The sequence below is a fragment of the Lissotriton helveticus genome, chromosome 12, assembly GCF_964261635.1.
Source record: "Lissotriton helveticus chromosome 12, aLisHel1.1, whole genome shotgun sequence".
Lineage (NCBI taxonomy): Eukaryota > Metazoa > Chordata > Amphibia > Caudata > Salamandridae > Lissotriton > Lissotriton helveticus.
The window spans coordinates 25,279,937-25,301,194 of record NC_136073.1 but is presented as its reverse complement, the minus strand read 5'-3'; the positions used below and the strand labels follow the sequence as shown (position 1 = coordinate 25,301,194).

Genomic DNA, 21,258 nt, shown 5'->3' with positions numbered 1-21,258 from the left:
ACGGCCAGCCAAAAGGACCTATCGGTGAGGGTTATGACTCCTGAGTCAGCAAGTGAGAGTTTTGACAGCAATAAGAGCTGTGTATTATAATTCTACAGGCAACCACATTTTGATGTGCATTTATGAGTTAAATAAATGTTGACATACCCTAGTTGCAAGCTTATATTTTTACCGAACACAAAAATAAATAGGAACAAATGAGGAAAAAGAAATATGAACAAATATAGACGGGAGTAGAAAAAAAAGTAATACTATAAACCGGTAGCCCTAGTACACATGGACATTTGGTGAACGCAGCAAGATGGCGCGACTTGGCAAGGTGTGTTTTTGGGACCCCTCCCCCCCCCACCTTGACCTCTTCACACGCACGAGGACGGCGTTCATTGGCTGTCACTCAAGGGTGGGCAGAAAGCTAAATGCGGATTGGCGACGAGGAAGTGTCATTGCGCTTGTTTCATTCTGTAAGAGGCACGCAGGCGTGAAGACAGCCAGTGCTGAAGCAATCACACGAGCAGCCTCCTGGCATGCAGGCAACGTGTGGAGCACAGGGCCAATCATTAGATGCAGTCAAACAGGCATGCAATCACACAGGCACACCGGCACCCAAGAGATCAAACAGGCATGCGTGCTGTCACATGGAGGCACGAGCAATCATAGGCACAGGTGCAGTAACACACGACAAATGGGAGGGCAGGAGAAATGAAACAACAATCACACAGGCACACTTGCTTGCAATTACACAGGTACACAACAGCTCAAACTGGCAGGCATGCTGTCATATTGGGATGAAGCAAACACATTGGGACAGATGCAGTCAAACACGACACATGGGAGGGCAGGAGAAATGAAACACCAATCACACAGGCACACTTGCTTGCAATCACACAGCCGCAAGCACAGCTATACACATACTCAGTGATTCCATTCATCGCAAACACAAGTCAGAAATGCGTAATCAGAGGGGCACAGCCATTTACGCAACCAGAAACGTTACGTTAGCGCCTCCATACAACCAACACACACACACACACACACACATATCGAACATACAAGCCTTAATACAAATCCATTACTATTAAGGATTATAGGATGGTGTTTATTATATCATGACCATGCAATAACTGTGCCCTCAAATAAATCGCCCCTTCCTTTGAGGCTCTTCCGCTTTCACCATTTGGGAAAATAATTTTTGCCCCTCAAGTTTACATATGTAAAGCACTGTGTTAAAGCAGCCCTCTCTACCTCCCAGTTCTGCCACGTATGTCAGGACGGTAGACCGCCACTGGATTATATGCCATATATCGCATGACAAAGATATCACATCGCAAAGTAAGTCTAGGTAAGTTGATGTGGAGTTATGAATAGTAAATACACACTTCCCTGACAATGTTGTGCTAAACAATATTTCAGTAGTCTGATGTTGTCAACCTCAGTGTAGTGACTACAGGTCCACAGTCCGCCCAGAAGGCCTCCGCGTCTGTAGGAATACAGCTGATGCCCGAGGTAAGTAAGTGCAAATATGGCTGCCCTCAGGGCCCAGGAGAACAGGCATCCCAGACAACATGGATGCTGCCTTTGTCCGTACTGCCAAAGACCAGTGTCAGTCGTTCTGCAGACCCGCCCGCTCCTCGCCAACTCAAAGACTGACTTTTGCAGATACAGAGGGCCCGAGTCCTTCTAAACACAAGTGAGTCTCCGCGACTGGCAACCAGTTTCCATAAACTGAACCTAAAACTACTGGAAAGTAATGACTGTACAGACCATCTATGAATGAATGCAAACAGCGACATCTTATCATACGGCATCTGATAAAACCCGTAGGAATGAAGAAATGGCTCTGATTTGATTTCAAAGTGGCCAAATGCATTTCTGGATGGAAGTGTTGTGTGACCAAGGCAAGTGACCTCTGCTTTGAACTTTCTGAAGCCACTCCGAGAAACAGCATGACGTTTTAGACTTTTCCAACAGGTAAAACAAGGCTTGAACGTCACATGGAAGCGACGTAGCGGGTTAAAATCGGATGCCTATACGGCAAGACACAAAAAATATCTGTCACAATATGTATCCACCTCAAGCGGTCAACACAGTGCCAGGAGCTGTGATGTCACCAGACTTGACACAGCGATGCTCGACATCGCCAGACTCAGCATTGTCAGGCTCGACATCGCCAGACTTGACATCACCAGGCTCGCTATCATTAGGCTCACCATCGCCAGGCTCGCCATTGTTAAGCGTAATAACACCAGAATCTACATCACCAGACTTAACGTCATCCGACTTGTTATCGTCAGGCTCAGCATCGTAAGGCTCAGCATCGTCAGGCTCAACATCCTGAAGCTCAACATCCTCAAGCGCAACATCATCAGCCTAAACATCATCAGGATAAACATCGTCAGGCTCGACAGCGTCAGGCTCAACATAGTTAGGATCAACATAGACTCAACATAGTCCGACTCAACATCATCAGGCTCAACATCCTCAAGTTCAACATTGTCAGGCTCAACATCATCAGGATAAACATCGTCAGGCTCAACGGCGTCAGGCTCAACATAGTAAGGATCAACATAGACTCAACATAGTCCGACTCAACATCATCAGGCTCAACATCATCAGGATAAACATTGTCAGGTTCAACAGCGTCAGGCTCAACATAGTCAGGATCAACATAGACTCAACATAGTCTGACTCAACATCATCAGGCTCAACATCCTCAAATTCAACATTGTCAGGCTCAACATCATCAGGATAAACATTGTCAGGCTCAACATCGTCAGTCTCAACATAGGCTAAACATAGTCAGGCTCAACATTGTCAGGCTCAACATTGTCAGACTGGATATCGACCTAACGATTGTTTGCAAAACTGTTCCCAGAAGCACTGGCGTGCATTTGCATACAAGTGACATGCAAAGGTGGGTGTTAATGGGCAATTGGTGGACTTGATGCATAAACACGCCGGGGCAAGGACCTGGGAGGGGTCATGCCACATTAGATGACTCCCTCCATCAGACACCTTTCCATTGTTGGGGTTCACGCTAACTGTACCCGGCTTTTGCTCCAATAGGGGGGTTTGTTGAGTTTTTAAAGACCAATTTGAGCTGTTTAAAAACCAAGTGAGGGTGTCTTCTGCTCAGGGACGGTCAGCATGTTTGTGATACGCTAAAATGCTTATACCCTGTTGGTGCGATGTTTCTGAACCGAAGATGGTGTCGCTTTCAGTGCGTGTCAGTATCTGCGTACTCAGTCCTACTTTCTGCAGTAGTATAATGTGGTTTCTTGGTTAGCGGTCTAGTTTGTTCGTACTTTCTTACAGAAAGATAACTTTTTACACCTATAGCATCAAACAAAGATGAGAAATGCGAATTTGAATTAAAAGGTGACCGACTCATCCTGGGATATGATGGAGGCCTCCGCCGGTCCACCCCTGCTGCCTCAGGGTCGGCTGCATTTCAGCAAGCGGAGTGAGGTACCGTCTCTGCCCATCATCTTTGAGTGATTCACTCCCCATTCGCTCTCCCGGCGGCTTCCTCCTACGATCCATCCGAATTGCCCGGCTTCAGCCTGAGGTCCATGAAAACGAACCAGCCAAGGCGCTCCGGCAGGGTCCCAGACCACCATTCATCCCCACGCGTTGGGCAACCCAACGAGGAGTTTTCGAGATGCCGGCGACATTCATCAGATTGGAGAGAGAGAGTTTTATTTACAGTCGGTGGTTATTTGAGAATGGCCTTCAAGGAATGGCGCCTTTTTTCTCATTTCTCCCCAGCCTGGGGAGATATTTTGTGTGGTTCTCACCTGGGTCTCCTTAAGGGATGACTTAGATCCAGAGTGGTCATTTATTTTCATAATGAGATAAACCGTGCTTTGGAAATCGCCCTGTGGTGGTTCAAAAGCAACGGAAGGCGAGGAACGCAGGACTCAGAACTGGCGGCACTCTTGAGGAAAGCCTGAGGAAGAGAGAAGGCAGCGACGAAACTAGAAGGCAGCGACAAGACTACGCTCGACAAAGAAATTTGCAAATATGGCGGCCAGTGGGTTAATGGTGTTTGCAAAGCACACACCACGAAGCAGATCACTTCTAGCTGCTGTGACTGAAGTATGGATGGCAACTCACCCGCGTCCGGTGGTGGAGCCCAAGTCTACGAAGTAGGAGTGTCCACAGTGGCCGATTTTACGCCAGATTTTAAGAATGACCCCATTGAGTACGTAAAATGATTCTGATCGGATTTGCTGAATGTTAATCTGTCTTAAGTTCTATTTATTATGACGCTCAGGGCCTGGACGCAGCCCTCTTGGGCCCACGGTGGCAATCCAGGGAGGTCCCTTCTCTCTTTGAGGCAAATAGTCTATTTGCCTCCTTATGTGTTTAATTTGAATGTAAATTATCCGTTGCAAAGAATCAGCATTGAAGCAAAGGGGGGGGGGGGTCAATTCATCCTCCTAATAATGTTTTCAAAGAGAGAATTGAACTGACCACTAAGGAATTTGTTAACATTTGCCACTGAGGTGTGAGTCAAGGATGGTTTGGGTGCTGGACAGAGGTGTTTGGAGGGGGGAAGAGAGGAGGGGCCGTAACTGGTTATGTATGCATAAGTCTAAAACATTTAAAAAAATCATCATTTAGCGTATGTTTTTTTTTGCCCAGTTATTGGGCTGAAATCTCCCCGAGACTGGTACCGATGTTACGTTGGGTCTCAAGTAGAAAAGCAACCTCAAATTGTCCCACAGATGCAGAGAGGACCCCCACATGCATAAAAATTGAGGCTTTCTGGGACGAACAGCCTTTTCTGCTTGAGCTGGGGTGTGAGGGAGCTGTTTTGAAGTGCCAGCGTCAATACTGTGACGTCACGGAGCTCTTAAAAGCTCTAATGCCAAAGACGCGTGGAAGAGATACAGTATTAGGCGAGCTGTGTATTAGCTGCACAATGATACAGCTGTGTAGGAGTTAGGATGACGTGGCGCTGTCGAGGAGATATGATGCAATGAAGGAGTAAGGGAACTGCGATGTCGGAGAGCGGTAAGGGATCGGCCGCGTCATAGAGCTTGTACGAGAGCTGTGATGTCACAATGATGTGTGGGAGGCATAATGCCCGTAGAGTTGTGTGGGTATTATGATGTCATAAAGCAACACAAGAGCACAAATGTCTAAGAGCTGTGATGTCACAGACCCATGGGAGTCATGATGACATGGAGTTGTGATGTCACTGAGCCGAACGTGAGCCCCCATAACAACCTGTTTTGATTAGCTACATAGAATACTGTTTTCACTGTTATACCTACTGTTGTCAGCTCTTCCCTCCTGTTTCTTCCACAAAAGCCTTATTTTTGCCCATTGTATGAAAAGTACAACTTAAACTACTCCCGTTCAGTGAAACGGGCGCAAAGCATGTCAACGACTCCAGGTTTCACATTTATGTCCCACCACGCTGGAATGCCTTCGGGTCGCCATGTGCCTTATAAATCCCATTGCATAGCAAGGTATAGCATAGCACTTTAGCGGACATGTTGATTGAGATATGCAGCCGGCAAGGCACCAGAAGGTATAATTCTGGAATTCCACCAACATGGAGTTCATATCCTTCAGTGTCCACCTAAAATTCAGGAGCTCACACACAACATGCTCTTCCACTATACCTTCAATTACGCTTGTCAAGCTTTGGGCTTTTGGGGTGAGAGTGCCCCGCTAGCCCGGGTCCATAGTGCTAGATGAACATTACTCGGGCGCCCAGCACAACATGTCCACCACCTTGATTTCTGCTCTTTTAATCTCTAATATTTATGCATGTGCTTCATCATTGAATATTAATTTTATTATTCATCTACATACGCAGCTGTAAAGATGACTGCGACTAGAAGCCACTCTCGCTTCAAAGAAATTAATCAAAAAACAAGCTAAGCAGTGGGTCAACAAACTTTTAATAAGATTTTTCGAGTCGCTCTCTGGCGGATAGGGCTTAGGAGCCCGTTGATTCGTTCAGACCTCCAGTTGTTGCGATGGTGATATAAATATGAGGATGTTCACGTTCAGAATAATGATGCACTTTATGTAGGCATTAAGCCAAAAAACATGTCATTGCCGACCGTAGTCGGTCATGGTGCTCGCGGTTGCCATGCAGCGTTTGCAAAAATGAACAAAGACGTCACCGTTGGAGCATGCGTGGGAAAGCTAAAATCTCATCTGAGCAGTAGCCAGTGTTGCTAATCCAGGAAATGTCGGCATCCTTTTTTTTTTTTTTACCCAAATAATGTTTTGACTTTGCACATGCAGAGGTTGAATTAAATATTACCACCTTCAGGTGAATGATGAGTGTCTATGTTTCTCAGCCTGCTGTGTCTGAGAGTCTGTCTTCGGGTTCTATGCTTGGCCTCTGCACGCTGCCATCAGAGCTGCCGCGACACGGCAAAGCACAAGTCAGCGTTTCTGGTTCACTGCAAGGGCTTGGCTGCGCAGTCTTTCTTCTAGCTCTCCTGCTGGAGATTCCAGTCTGTCTTCTGCATATGGTAGAGTGCAGCCCATGTCCCTGTAGCATTCAGACAGTGAGGTCCGGGCTCCCAGAGAGAGACAGCCATGGTCTGCTCTATCTTCAAGAGATGACTCAGGCAGCACAGAGAGGTGACACACACACTCTCCCCACCCCCACACCTTTTATGTTGAAAATCATGGTGATGGGGTTTGTCCCAACAAAATGGAGGGAGGTGATGGTCCTAGGAGAGATCAGCTAATTTCAGAGAGATTATTTGGATAAGTGCCCCACCCTGCGCACAGTGATGGAGCACACACACATAAGGCAGGAAGGAGGTGTGGTGCAGCGGCCAGAGCAGCTGACTACGGAGCACAGGGTTCACGGTTCGATCCCGGCAGCAGGTCAGCTCAGCACCATGTGACTCTGGGCAATAGCTCACTTAATTTCTACGACAATAGCTCACTTAATTTCCACGACGGCCACCAGCGCCTTGAAACCCGTAAGCGTGAGTAGTTCGCGCTTTACAAAATACGGATTTACATTTTACATTTATGCAAGGACCTTGTTGGCAAATATAGAGAATCCGCAAAGACTCCTCTGGGCATGTGACTGACTCTGTCCAAGCCCTCCCAGCCTCTCAGAGCCATTGCCTGGATCAACATGGTCAAAATTGCAGCCTTACGTCTCTTCGCCTACGCTACCCATTAAAGAGAATGCACCATAGTGCACCTTTATAGGTCTCTGATATACGAGTCACCTGCATGGATACATAGGTAATGATAGGAAAACCATATATCAGTATTATTCATCGATTTTCTCAAGATCAGGATGACTTGCTTTCAAGTGTCTTTCAGCCTGATTCATCAAGCCAAAATCGGCTCGCAAAGGGCCAGAGTCTGAGAATCTGGCCCTTTGCGAGCGCTATTTTTGCATTTGGGATTCATCATCCCAAATGCAAAAATCGTAAATCTAGAAATTGCTAAATTGCGAATAATTGCATTTAAGGAATCTCAATTTGAGATTCCTTAAATGCAATTCATGAACCATTTTAAAATTGCGAATTCGCAATCTGGGGCCGCTATTTACCGTGAAGTCTAACTACGTGGTGAATAGCGAAAATTCAGAAAAATGCACTTTAGTGCATTTTTCTAAGTTGTATGTTACACACACACATGTCCTTTGGACATGTGTGTGCGCAACACCAGTGTACATTACCATTTCAGGGGTGCTACACCCTGGCACCCTTGAAATCGCTTCCTTATTTGCGATTCGCTAATTGCTAATCGCAAATAAGGAATGACTCCCCATTCATTCCTATGGGCCTCGAGGCCCATAGGAATGATGGGAAAGCCATTCCTTATTTGCGATTAGCAATTAGCGAATCACAAATAAGGAAGCAGTAGAAATCGCTAAAAATATTGCGATTTCTACATGCATTCCGTTTTGCGAGTCTTTAATAGCGATTCCTTAAAAATCGCTATTAAGGACTCGCAAAAGAGGACTTTGATGAATCTGGGGGTTAGTTTTAGCACAGGCCACGCCCCTGTGCGGATTGATAGTTAAGGCACCCAGGCATTCCTCATCGAAATATCTCAGATCAATTGTACATTTTTGACATGGTTCAGTTGGCCAGACTAGGCCTCAGTTGGTTCACTGACATCTGCTCCTGTTTGCAGAGTGAAACGTGCACTTTTATTTTATGTGAACAAGCTATTTCTGCCTGCTGTTTGGTTTCAGAAAATCAGCAAAATAGAAGCTTAGCTGTCACCCTTGAACCAACAAAATGTATCCATTTGTGTTCTGGCGAGGAAGCTATGTTCAGGAAGTTTTTGTCCTTGCAACATTCAAGGCCCTTTTCTCAAACCTTACATAAAGGCCTCTGCCTAGCAGAACCGACCACTGTAACGATACATTATATTAATGCCCTGTTATTTGTTACTTGCTGGGCACAAGCTGAGCTCGGCCCTGTGTTTGTTCCCTTTCAGAAAGTTGTTTTATTTCAGAGGCAAATCATTGTCCTTGTACAGTTTTCTGGCTTCCTTCCCATGGAACAGAAGCCGCGCATTGTGTAATATTTCATTTCATGTTTATTTCCTTTGATGTTAAGATCCTGTCTCAAGTTAACCAATCACACACTTTTGGAAGTAACTGATGTCTTTCTGGATTTTGAAATATAAGTATGAGTTCCCTGCAGTATAGCCCACGCGTCTACTTAAGGTTGTCAGTTGGCACCATGTCACGAATTGCGCCGTTTTCTAGTTCTATTTTTTTTTTTGTACAAACCCACCGAATTCGGTGGGTTTTAATCCGGGGTCACTCCCTTTGACTCAATCGAACTAACCCACTTGTTAACATGGATTGCTAAAAGACACACCTGGCCCCGGGGCCCTGTGTGCTGCACACCGGTTGCCTTGTCTGTGCGGCACGCGCTTCTCTGCCCCGTGTGTCTGGATATCAGGGTATAACCCTTGCCAGACCCGAGTGGGGACAAACAGACACAGGAAGGGGTCTCAAGGACTACTTTTAGAGGGAGTCATAGAGCCCAGGTGGGGAGTGGGATGGGAGTTACATAACCCATCATACTCCCTAAGGGATGTATGACGTTACAACGCACACTTTAAAAACGCATACCTTTACAACGCATTTTTTACAACGCAACATCCATTACAACGCATTCCATTACAACGCATGCCATTACAACGAAATTTTAAAAACTACATTTACAACACATTCCATTACAACGCATAATACCTTTACAACGCATACCATTACAACGCATAACATTACATTGCATGTATGGTAAGTACTGGATAGTGTAGGGGTAAAAATTACTATTCTACCTCCAGGGGGTGCAACAGTAGGGTAAGTGTTGGATAGTGTAGGGGTAAAAATGACTATTCTAACTCCAGGGGGTGCAACAGTAGGGTAAGTGTTGGATAGTGTAGGGGTAAAAATTACTATTCTAACTCCAGGGGGGGGGGCAACAGTAGGGTAAGTGTTGGATGGTAATGTTATGCGTTGTAATGGTATGCGTTGTAATGACTGAATTGTAATGACATGCGTTGTAGTGGTGTGCGTTGTAGTGTCATTCGTTGTAATGGTTGCGTTGTAATTACATGCGTTGTAATGGATGTTGCGTTGTAAAAGTTTCGTTGTAATGGTAGTGCGTTGTAAAAGTTGCATTGTAAAGGTTGTTTCCCTCCCTAAGTGCCTACAACTTTATCGCGGTGGCAGCTGGGCGCGTATCCTCACAATGTGGGTCAAATTGTTTAAGTCTCTTAAGAATGGTCTTAGTAAGTTCATCAAGATGTAAACAAGCCGTGTGGTTTAGTAGAACTGCCCATCTACCCATATATGACACACACTGCAAACCGCGAGTATCGGAAACACATAGGCCGCACTCCAAACACACGCATGCAACCCACATCGGCAGCACTATTAAACCATCTCTGCTATCCATGCACCGCAACAGAATTAGCCTCTTACTCCCACACCGCGAAGCGCTTAGTGGACCTCGTCAGTAGTATGAAGCACTATGTGAAGTATACAATGCAAACTTTTGGGTTTTTAACAAATGTAAACAAATGCACCCTTCTTGTGTTCCCCTTATTTTTAAAGGGCACATTCTGCCAGTGCTGGGGCTTCGGAGCACCGTTCGGTCTGGTTCCTGGTTACCCGGGTTTCCATTGCACACCGGAGTCTGTGAGTTGTGGTGCGTGGTAGGCTGTGTGAGGGTGTGTGCTGTTGATACCTAGAATATTTGTAACCTGGATGGTGCAGACCGAGGTCTGACCAGTCTCTGTATTTGCCCTCTCGTCCAGTTTTACTTCCCCAACTTCCAGACTTTGTTTCACAGCAAACTCTGCAACCTTTGCTCTGCAGCCTCTCACCCAGTTACACACTGTCTCTCCACTCTGTCCTTCACTCTGAGGTCACCGAGACACCCTTAGGCGTTCACAGTGTGTGCTGTGCAAGTCTCAGGAAAACTAAGCTGCAGAAACACATCAGGATAAAACAAATACACTCAGGAAATGCAAGATGAAGTAAAAGTGACTTGTAAAGAGGGTTGCTTTGGTGGGGATTTTTGCAGACCTTGAGGAATCGATCAGTTTTTTGGCAGTAAATTTAAGGAGAATAATTTAAAGGGACCTGTTTCAAAGTCAGTTTTTAATTACTGCTGGTCTGCGTCCTGGCAAACCCCACCCCACTTAAAGCCCTGTCTACGCCTTCACCGTCTCCTTTTACTCAATGTATAATTTCCGCATTAAAGGAATACACAACCTGCCCAGCAAGTCTGGACCCTGCCTCCTCCCACTGGCTGCAGTAAAGCCAGCTGCCCCGCCATTGGCTGGCTCCTTGGGACACTGCCAGTTGCTGGGAAACCAAGTTGGCTTTTAATGAGTCTGGAAAAATTAATGACACGCACAGGGTGATGAGATCTTAGAGTAATCCTATTTTAAGTCCCTCCTCTGAGTCATGCTGGGGGATGCAGAGACGGTTTGCCTTTCTAGCTCGCTGAGGAAACAATGCGATGCGTGGTCCCTTAGCGTGCACGACTGACGTGGGCGGGAACCTATCGCTAACATGTCAAGTCGCCCCACACCATGTGTCACCTTAGGGAAGCATGTACCTTTTTAGCCAACAGCACTTTGCATTCTGGGACTTGCAGTTTTGACTTCCCTATATGTATGGTTCCATAAGTAAAAGTACATTGTTGTCAGTTGTATAGCGCACCCTATCACAAGCGTGGTTTCACAGCGCTGTAATTGTGTCTGATTAGTTACAAACCAAAGTGAGCATGTGACATGCTGTTGGCCAAAATGCTTATAGTGGTTGGATGTGTCACATATGATGTGTTGCCAAAATCATGTCCTAAACCATATATGCAGATATAAGAGTAACAAGCATTGGCATAGCCAATAGGTCTCGCCTTTGGGAACTTACAGGTGTTTAGCCAGAGATATTGACTTTACCTATGTCTTTAAACTGTGCTGTACAGAAGTTTGCAGCATGATAAAAAGTTATAATAAAGAAGTGTCAGAAGCATTTTTCTTACCTTAGATATGACCAAAAAAGCATTATGTACAACTGAACGACCATATTAAAAAAAGTATTAAAAATAATGTGTTTAGTTTTTTTTGTCCTTTCAGTGCTGGCAACATGTATCTGCCTGTCCCAATGGTTGCTTGTTGTGTGTTGTTTTGTTATGGGGGGCGTAAATAACAGGAGGGTGAAGTTCAGTCAGTCAGTGAGAGTGAGCCAGTCAGTGAGAGAGTCAGTCAGTGAGAAAGTGAGAGAGTCAGTCAGTCAGTGAGAGAGTGAGAGTAAGTCAGTCAGTCATTGAGAGTGTGACCCAATTAGAGGTCTAAATATATCAAAATAAAATAAAAATATATATATATATATAGAGAGAGAGAGAGAGAGAAAAAGAGAGAAAGAGAGTGCGCTGTGCAAAATGGCCCAATATTGCCAACAAAAGTTTCTGCTGATCTCATAACGCAGTAGCTTCAAGACATAGTGCTTTGCACATGTGACCAGAACCCCAACAATGAGATGGCAATATAGGCCCATATTACACGCTATACTTTACACACTTTTGATATTACATGTACATGTTTACATCAGGAAAGTTTGCTTGGAAAAGTTGTTTTCTTCAAAACACTGCTAACAATAGGCAATGACTGAAATTTCAAAGATTAGCTTTTGTTTAGGTTCACGAATAAATTACTGAATGAAGAATGGACAATGGTGAGAACCAGTAAACTAATGTGATGATGCGTCTGCACTTCCGTCCACAAATTGTAGGTTTGCTGCATGATTTGCCACATAATTTACAGATTTCACAAACATTTGGCTCTTAGATCAAACTATTAAAAATAAAACTGCCAGAGAATGCGCTGCATAATTTACATTTTTTGCTACTTCATTTAGATAACCATGCCACATAGCCTGGCCCTTCCTGCCGCATAATCTTAGCAACCTTAACAATAGCAAAGCTCTGCATAGTTGTCTGGGATTAACACTATGATGAGGAAATCTATATTTCAAGGAAAACTGTGAAATATATCCATATCTCTTGATTCTCTGGGAAATAAGGGTTTATCTATCTATCTATCCATCCATCCATCCATCCATCCATCCATCTATCTATCTATCTATCTATCTATCTATCTATCTATCTATCTATCGCCCTCACTCTATCTATCTATCTATCTATCTATCTATCTATCCATCCATCCATCCATCCATCCATCCATCTATCTATCTATCTATCTATCTATCTATCTATCTATCTATCTATCGCCCTCACTCTATCTATCTATCTATCTATCTATCTATCTATCTATCTACCTACCTATCTATCTATCTATCTACCTGCCTATCTATCTATCTATCTATCTATCTATCTATCTATCTATCTATCTATCTATCTATCTGTCTATCTATCTATCTATCTATCTATCTATCTATCTATCTATCTATCTATCTATCTATCTATCTATCTATCTATCTATCTATCTATCTATCGCCCTCACTCTATCTATCTATCTATCGCCCTCACTCTATCTATCTATCTGTCTATCTATCTATCTATCTATCTATCTATCTATCTATCTATCTATCTATCTGTCTATCTATCTATCTATCTATCTATCGCCCTCACTCTATCTATCTATCTATCGCCCTCACTCTATCTATCTATCTGTCTATCTATCTATCTGTCTATCTATCTGTCTATCTATCTGTCTATCTATCTGTCTATCTATCTGTCTATCTATCTGTCTATCTATCTATCTGTCTATCTATCTATCTATCTATCTATCTATCTATCTGTCTGTCTGTCTGTCTGTCTGTCTGTCTGTCTGTCTGTCTATCTATCTATCTATCTGTCTATCTATCTATCTATCTATCTGTCTATCTATCTGTCTATGTATCTATCTATCTATCTATCTGTCTATCTATCTGTCTATCTGTGTGTCTGTCTGTCTGTCTGTATGTCTGTTGTCTGTCTGTCTGTCTGCCTGTCTGTATATCTATCCAAAATGCCACAGGGAGCCATGGATGGGTGTCATTGTGGTGATACACTGTCAAAGAATCTACCACAAACCACTAAACAGCGGCTCATGGGAAGAACATGAAGTCTTGTGGTTAAATCGTCTTTGTCTGTTGTGGAACAGTGCAACCGCAGTTGTATCACAGACTTCCACTCGTACTAATTTAAAGATGATTTTGGTCAAAGAGCTTTGCCTGCCTTTGCCTCTGGTCCTTTATCTGCCAACAACTGGTAACACCCATGAACAGGCTGAACGCCACTTTAGGAATGATCTCAAACCACTGGACACCTACGTGTGTGTGTATTGTGTATACTCCCGTCTCTTTCATGCTGCGGTATATTACAAATCAAATGGTTACTCAAGGAGTGAATATTAGCCCAATTCTGCTGGTGAGTGATGAAATACACGTGAGATCAACTTTTCGACTCATGCAAACATATATTGGACATACTGAAATAATTAGTTAAACAACAAGAGCGATTTCAAATTCTATAAGATCTTCGGGGTTAGTTTGTGATGATCTGAAAGTTTCAGAAAATATTTATCCAAAGCAAAGGGAAAACGGTGCATCCAATAAAGAGGTTACGTCACCACTACAATTAGTACTTCAGCCACATTCGCATCACTGACCCATGCTCCAAAAACTTCACCTTATCAGGAAATGTATTATAACTTTTTTTCAATATATTGCTAATACCATATTGTATCTTTAAACTCTACCAAACCATAGACACACTTCTTTTTCCCTAGACCCTGCTGGGTTGATGGTGAAGGATACACTTTTTTTTCCCAACAGTTGAAAATGTCCTCTTATTTTGGCCCTAGTTAAAAACTCTGACTGTTCTTTGTAGTAGTATATATTTATTGTGCAGTTAATTAAAACCATTACAAAAAAGATACATGAGCATCGTTTATAAGCAATAAAACATTAGTTTAAAATAAGCTTATGACCTCAATTAAAAAGCGCACATTAAGATCACGGAGCGGATCCCTTCCCCCAACCTTGATGACCCGACTGTTCTTTGAATATACCCGGTTAAACTTTCTAAGACATTAAAATGTCCTGTAAGTGACTTTGAGAGGACAGTTTCCTTTACTAAAGTCATGTCCAAATGGAAGTGTACAAACTTTTTCTTAAAGATTTTCAGAAAGACCTGCTTTATAAAATTGTGATATGATTTTTATAATATATAGATATGGATAGGAGATAAAGAACACTCAAAGAGGAATATACAGGATATTGACATTTTTTATGTCTTTCGCAGCGCTGATGCATTTCACAGGGGCCTTAATTACCTACAGACAAGGCAAGACATTATTTCAACCAGTAACTCTCCAGCAAGGATTTTTTACATGTATTTAATCTCTAGGGTTGTTCTTTGGATGCCTGGATTTAGGAACATGTTCAATACATTAAACACAATATTTGTAGGAGAGTGTTGATAAAAACACCGAAGGCAGGGCGAGTAAAGGGTTGGAATTCTCTTGAGGACACAACGTGATACCTTTAGGTACAAGGACACCCACTTGGTTAACAGGGAAAGATGCTTAGGATGTGTGTCTTGGGTGAAGACAGTTAGAGGAATTGAAACAAATGAAACAGGATAAAACAGTTTAACTAAAAAAAATCACAGACCTCCATGCATCCTTCCGTTAGCTATTGTTTTATCCCTGTGGCTGTTACAAATAAAGTATGCAGTCAAATGTATGTTACCGGACCGCAGGTGGGGTCAAGGAATTTGTACGCCAAGGTCTTAGGAATGATACTAAGAGCCTTCAATTCTGCTGAGTAATTTTGAGGAAACTAGATTATTTGTGTAACCCCAGGCTTAGAATTACTTTTACAAAAGAAATCCAACCCTATAACATTTCAATATACTCTGAATGTCTCCTTTATATATATATTTTTTTATATTTTAAATGGCTACCGCCTGCCTAATGTTTATAGATACATAATGATAACATTGACATTTAAATAACCAATTAGGAATTAAAATGACATGAAACAAAGAAATAAATTTGATTAGTATATTGCAATTTTTATAAAACAACCAATCCTTATTCTAATATCCATTTAAGACATACATAATAAAAAGGCAATTGGATTTGCCTGTATCATCATAATATCATATTGATAAAAAACTTTTCTCAGTCTGAAAAACTTTGTGCAAAAAAGGAGCAAGTTTCCAACTTGGATTGAGTTTTGAAAAGTCAACTATATTTTATAACGGTGGTTTTTAAAGATTCAAGTTGAAACTGTCGAAGTAGGCCCAGTCAAGAACCATCAATATTAAAATGTGGAAAAACACTAAGGGTTGAGACCCCTTTAGAACTCAGATTTATCTAAGCTTGTTTAATACATTGTAGGTGATTTTTTTTTCCAAACAGCTAAATTTCCTTGGGTAGAAACAGAATTGTGATACATACTTGTGTATCTTCACTCGATCTCATGGCCAATAGAATAAAAGAACGCTGGTGTTATTTCGTGATTAGCAAACCCTTTTTGCACTTGTCGTTTCTTAGCGGTTAACCAAGCCAAGTCGCTATGAAGAACTGTCCGAAAGTACCGCACAGCTATTGAAGCTAAATCCTCTCTAAACAAACAAATGAAAAACTTCTATCCCAAAGCTTTGGCCTCAAAATTAAATCCTCTAAGACCTAATTCCAGTCTTAAACCTTCAGAGCTATCAGACCGTAGTACTTGAAGTCCTTTCTTAAGATGCCTCCCTTCTAATTTTACAAATTAAGGGACAGAGTCTACGACAAGCTTAGCCATTGAGGGCTATCCCAATATTTCTTATCGGTTGTAGGCCTTGAGGAAGGGTTTATAGAGCGGCCCCAGTACAGAAGGTTAAAGCTCTCCAAGCTGGTCACTTCACAACAGGGGGGGGTTCAACTTAAATCTCTTATGAATAAGACCCCCAGATATTTATTGTTTGACCCCCTTAAGACCACAATGCCCATATGACCAACCAATCTCAGCCGGCTTCTTACCAAACTCTTTTCTAGGTTTTTCAGCAATGTTAATCCTCAAAGAATTAAGGTTCCAGAAAGATGCAAGAAGATTTAGGTGTTGCCAGGAGACGCCTACATCTTAGGAGACGGTCTCCTAAGTTCTACTGCAGCCTCGCCAAGAAAAATATTGCATCTGCAAACTTAAGTCATTCTTGAACAACACTTAAAAAATGACAGACGATATTGGCTCGAAAAATGAAGTTACTTACAAACATATGTGAATACGCCTTAAAACAACACCAAGGCATCTTTCTCTCTCACACACAAACACGCGCAAACACACAGAAATACCCCCAGAAAGCATACACATATTCCACATTAGATGGTGTAAAACATACCTAACAACAAAGTGCCATGAAATTGCCACATTGTCAATGGTGAACAACTGACTGCACACCAGCTTATCACAAACTGCATTGTGTAAGAACACAGGACACACTACCCTCGAGAACCTCCAACAGGACACCCCCCGTCAGTGTGCACCCCTCATTTCCCCACACTCTGGGTGCACGCGCCCCCGTGCGTCACGGGCCTCCCGGCACCGGGGCTGAGCTCCACACACCGGGCCGAGGCCCCCGCCGGTACCCGCTCCTGCAGGCGTCCTCTGGGGCGAAGTTGTCCGGAAGGTCGCGGAGTCGGTTTCTACTTTCGGTTCTCTAGCTTTATGGAATCACGAAACTCATACAGCTAGAAAACCAAAGACAGAAACAAGCCCCTTTCGGTCCACGCTGCTCTCCACGCCAGGCAGGGTTTTAAATGTGTTATACATAAAAATAATAAAATAAAAAGACGCACAGGAGGGACATGCACACACCGCCTTGTGTTTCTTTCTCAAATCACAGCAACCAACAAAAGTACAATGAAATAAAAAACAGTGTAATACGTTACTTCGCCCCAAACACGACCAGCTGAAGCAGCCACAGACGCACGCCGGGTGCCGCGTTTCTTGCCACCAGGAGCACACGCCAGGTTTGTTTTTAAATGAACCCTTCCCAGCCAGAGAGCGAGCAGCCGCTGAAGAAGGCGCTCTCCGGCGAGGACACCCCCGCAGCCCCACACATGCCCGGCCGGCTCCACCGGGGCCCGGGGTGGCCACGCACGGAGCGGGCACAGGGCGCGCCCCCGCCGGCCCTCCCGGCTGCGTAAAAGGCCGAGGATGCTTCCTCGGAGGTGCCACAACCACCGGGTCTGATTCCCATCACTCCCCTCCCAGGGAGCGGAGGACCCCCCGCCCGGAGCCCACGGGACCCGCACATGCTGAGGCCTACCTCCTCGGAGCGCTTCCAGGCGCACGGTGGCCCGCGGTGGATCATGGTGGCGCTCGGTGGCTCTCGGTGGCCCTCGGTGGCTCTCGGTGGATCATGATGGCCCTCGGTGGCACACGGTGGCCCTCGGTGGCTCTCGGTGGCGCACGGTGGCTGTCGGTGGCCCTGGATGGCACACAGTGGCGCACGGTGGCTGTCGGTGGCCCTCGGTGGCTCCAGCCGCGCTCCGGCCCTGCGCAGAGGGGATGAGGGGCTCTGACACAGCTCGGCTTGGACTCCGAGCGCATCCCCCGCCCTCCCCTCCACGGTCATCAATGGGGGGGGGGGGGGGGGGGTCAGCCCCCAGCCTAAACTTGGTGTGCCCTTGTGCTGAGAGGCCCTCGAGAGGCGGCCTCTTTTTGTTGGGGGAGGCTGGGAAAGTCTGTCTCTGAAAGAGGGGAGACGGCCGGGGACAAAGCTGTGCTGGGGCCAAGCCGGGCAGAGAAAGGGGTGCAGGGCTGGGGGGGCCCAGACGGGGTCAGGGGGTCACGCACCAAGGGGACCGGGGGCCCGCCGCCGCTAGGGGCTTACTGCTGCATGGATGGACAGGGGGGCTGGGACTGTGGGGGTCATATGCAAGCGCAGGGCCATGTGCGTGCGTGCACGTGTGTGTGCGGCTCTCTGGGGTCACGCGCGTCTGTGCACGTGTGGATGTGCGTGCAGCGCGTGTGTACGGCACTGGTGCGCGCGTGTGTACATATATGTGCGTGCGTCCACGTGTGTGCGGGCACATCTACATTTATAAATTCGTACGAATTACATTTTATTAGATTATATGTGTGTGTGATTAGTACTGGTATTACTATTTGCAAATATATACGTGCAGATGAATATAAACATACACGTATGTGTGTGCGGACAGAGCTGTGTAAACGCACGTGACATGCCTCACACACATTTAAATACAGACATAACACATTAGACATGAATAATTTGTACGTGTTCGTGTACTTGTGTGCATATAGGTAACTCTATATAGGTATGTGAGTGGTACAGATTTGTAGGTGTGCATTTATGTCTGCTGATGCATGTGTGTGCACAAGCAATACTCATAACATGTATTTAAATAGGTATAAATTGCGACACACACAAACACACTCTCATTCGTCAATAAAATCCATTATTTTGTGTCTGAGTGGTTGAACAGTTCGATGTGCGTAAATATAGGCGTGGGCAAGTATATCCATTAATACATGACGCACACCTATATATGTAGTAAAATATGGACGTCACTATGTTTGGATTTGCATAGAAATTCGTGCATTATTTCCCTGTAAATAAATAACTATATAACTCACCCCCGTGTTCAGCTCAGGAAACCAATATTTCATACATTTTACATTCTACTGTGTTCTGCACATATATTTATTTTACATTCGCCACCAATCCCCCCCCCCTTTTTTGGTTCCATGTGAAGCTGGTATGTTCTGCAGTTTTACCCCCTTTGTACAGTATTGTGTGTCAGGTTTCGCCACACGCCCCCATTTTTACGCCTTCTTACGCCTCTCTTTCGCTCTCTGCTGCAGGCGGGGCGAAGAGCCCCAGAGCCCGCTGTGTGTCTGCACACCTGGAGGTGTGTGCTGCCGGGGGCATCGGTGCCACCAGCGGTGCCCAGGCGCTGCCCCCGGGTGAACACAGGCCCGGAGCGGGCAGCGCCTGGTGCACGCACACTGCGGCCTGGCACACAGCGCTACATGGACATAACCACCCCACCTGGCGCAGCGCCCGCCAGGCTCAAGGCTTCCTATTTGATAGGGCACAGTGTGGCACTGTGTGTGCCCGGCCGCACACAGCGCATGGTGCGTGTGCAGAGAGGCGCCCACGCGTCATCGCTAGAATATAATACACAATATGTCTTCCTCTTACACTGTCCTCTCCTTCACACACTCGCAGTTGTGTCTCTCTCGTGTTCCTTTCTCTCTCCATTTTTTCGCATCCACACCCCCCCCCCCCCCCCGGCTCTGTCTCACCCCCGCCCCTCGGACCCCCCTCTTCTCGGGGTGGCACCTCGCCCACCCTTTTCATCATTTCACTGCATGTTTGAGGAGAGAGAGGGTGAATCAGCCCTCCTCGGGGCCTTCCACGCACACGGAAATGTTAGGGTGCGCCCACACAGCGCCCCGTTGTAGCGCACGCCCTCCTTGCACGTGTATAGCGCCCACCACGCGTGTGCACGCCCCTGCACGTCACCTGCCCATCCCCTATTCACCTTCTATGTATAGCGTCTTATATTTGCATCCAACAGCAGCCTGCTGGGGGCCCTGGCTACAACCCCCCCCCCACACACACCCACCCTCCCAAAAAGCACAGCCCGAAAGCGGCGCTAAATCCGAAGTCTGGCTTCGAAGCACTAAAGAGTCTTTCATTGGAACTGTGCATATTTCAGAGCGAGCCTCTGCAGAAACACGAATGAAGTAAACACACTCTCCGATGGCTGCGTGAAGGGGGGGGGGGGGGATGCAGACCGGATGTGCTGTGTGTGGGAAGGGATCTGTGCTTCATATGTACACACACACACACCAATATACATGCTAACTCACCGGTGTATTTTAATTTCTATTTCATTTTTTTTTCAGGACTTGGCTGCATTTCCTTTTTTTAAATTTACATTTTAATTACTGTTGAATTATTTGTTCACCAGTATCCAGTATACTTTTCCATGACCCTCAGTTTTCATTTTCTCACACGTGTGTTCATATGTAAATACACACATATGCATTTATATCTATCACACACATACACATATGTGCACACACACACACCGCTATATATCTATACACAAACTATAAACCATACATATATTTATGTATCATGATACACACACACACACACACATATATATATATATATATATCGTTCTCCCTACGAGCACTCACACGTGCACCTGAGAGCACCAGGATCACAGGTGTGTCAGCGGCTCCCCCCTCCCCGGGTACGGAGGCCAAGGATAGCTCCTCCCCTGGAGAGGGGGGGGGTGGGCGGGGGGCCCGCCCTCGTCTCCTCTCGCACCGAAGGGATGCATGTGTGCACTTTTAGTGAGCCCAGGTGTGGTGCACGCAGGTGCACGCGTGGGTGCCCTGTCCAGACCCCCCTCCTTACACTGGCTCTGTACTGCGCCTCGTGAGGGAATCACGAGCTCAGAGACCCCAGAGACTTGAAACCTTTATTACTTAAGAATTGACCATTTTAAGAGAGAATTAGGAACGCCGCCCAAGATTTGTACAAACGAACAATTTCGTGGATTATCCCAGTTTTAATTATATCTACGAAGCGTTAACACACAATAGAGAGTATTTCTCAAAAAGCGATTTTTGAGGGGATTATATTGATTTTTCAATACTATTGGTTATTTAGTTACCATGTTTGTAATATTCGGGTGCACACAATACAATCTACACATGCTTGCACGAGTATAAATTAT

The 21,258-nt window shown here is 45.1% G+C and overlaps 1 long non-coding RNA gene across 2 annotated transcripts in view; it reads right to left on the bottom strand.

Moving 5' to 3' along the window:
- Positions 1 to 18,035, bottom strand: part of LOC144799721 (uncharacterized) — a 121,678-nt gene extending 103,643 nt beyond the window's left edge. Inside the window, exon 1 of one of the 2 annotated variants that reach the window (XR_013603863.1) lies at positions 17,802 to 18,035. This is a non-coding gene — a long non-coding RNA (uncharacterized LOC144799721). Of the gene's footprint in view, positions 1 to 17,421; positions 17,555 to 17,801 lie in introns of those variants that run through there. The other variant, XR_013603864.1, reaches the window with a different exon arrangement.
- Positions 18,036 to 21,258: the final 3,223 nt, after the last annotated feature.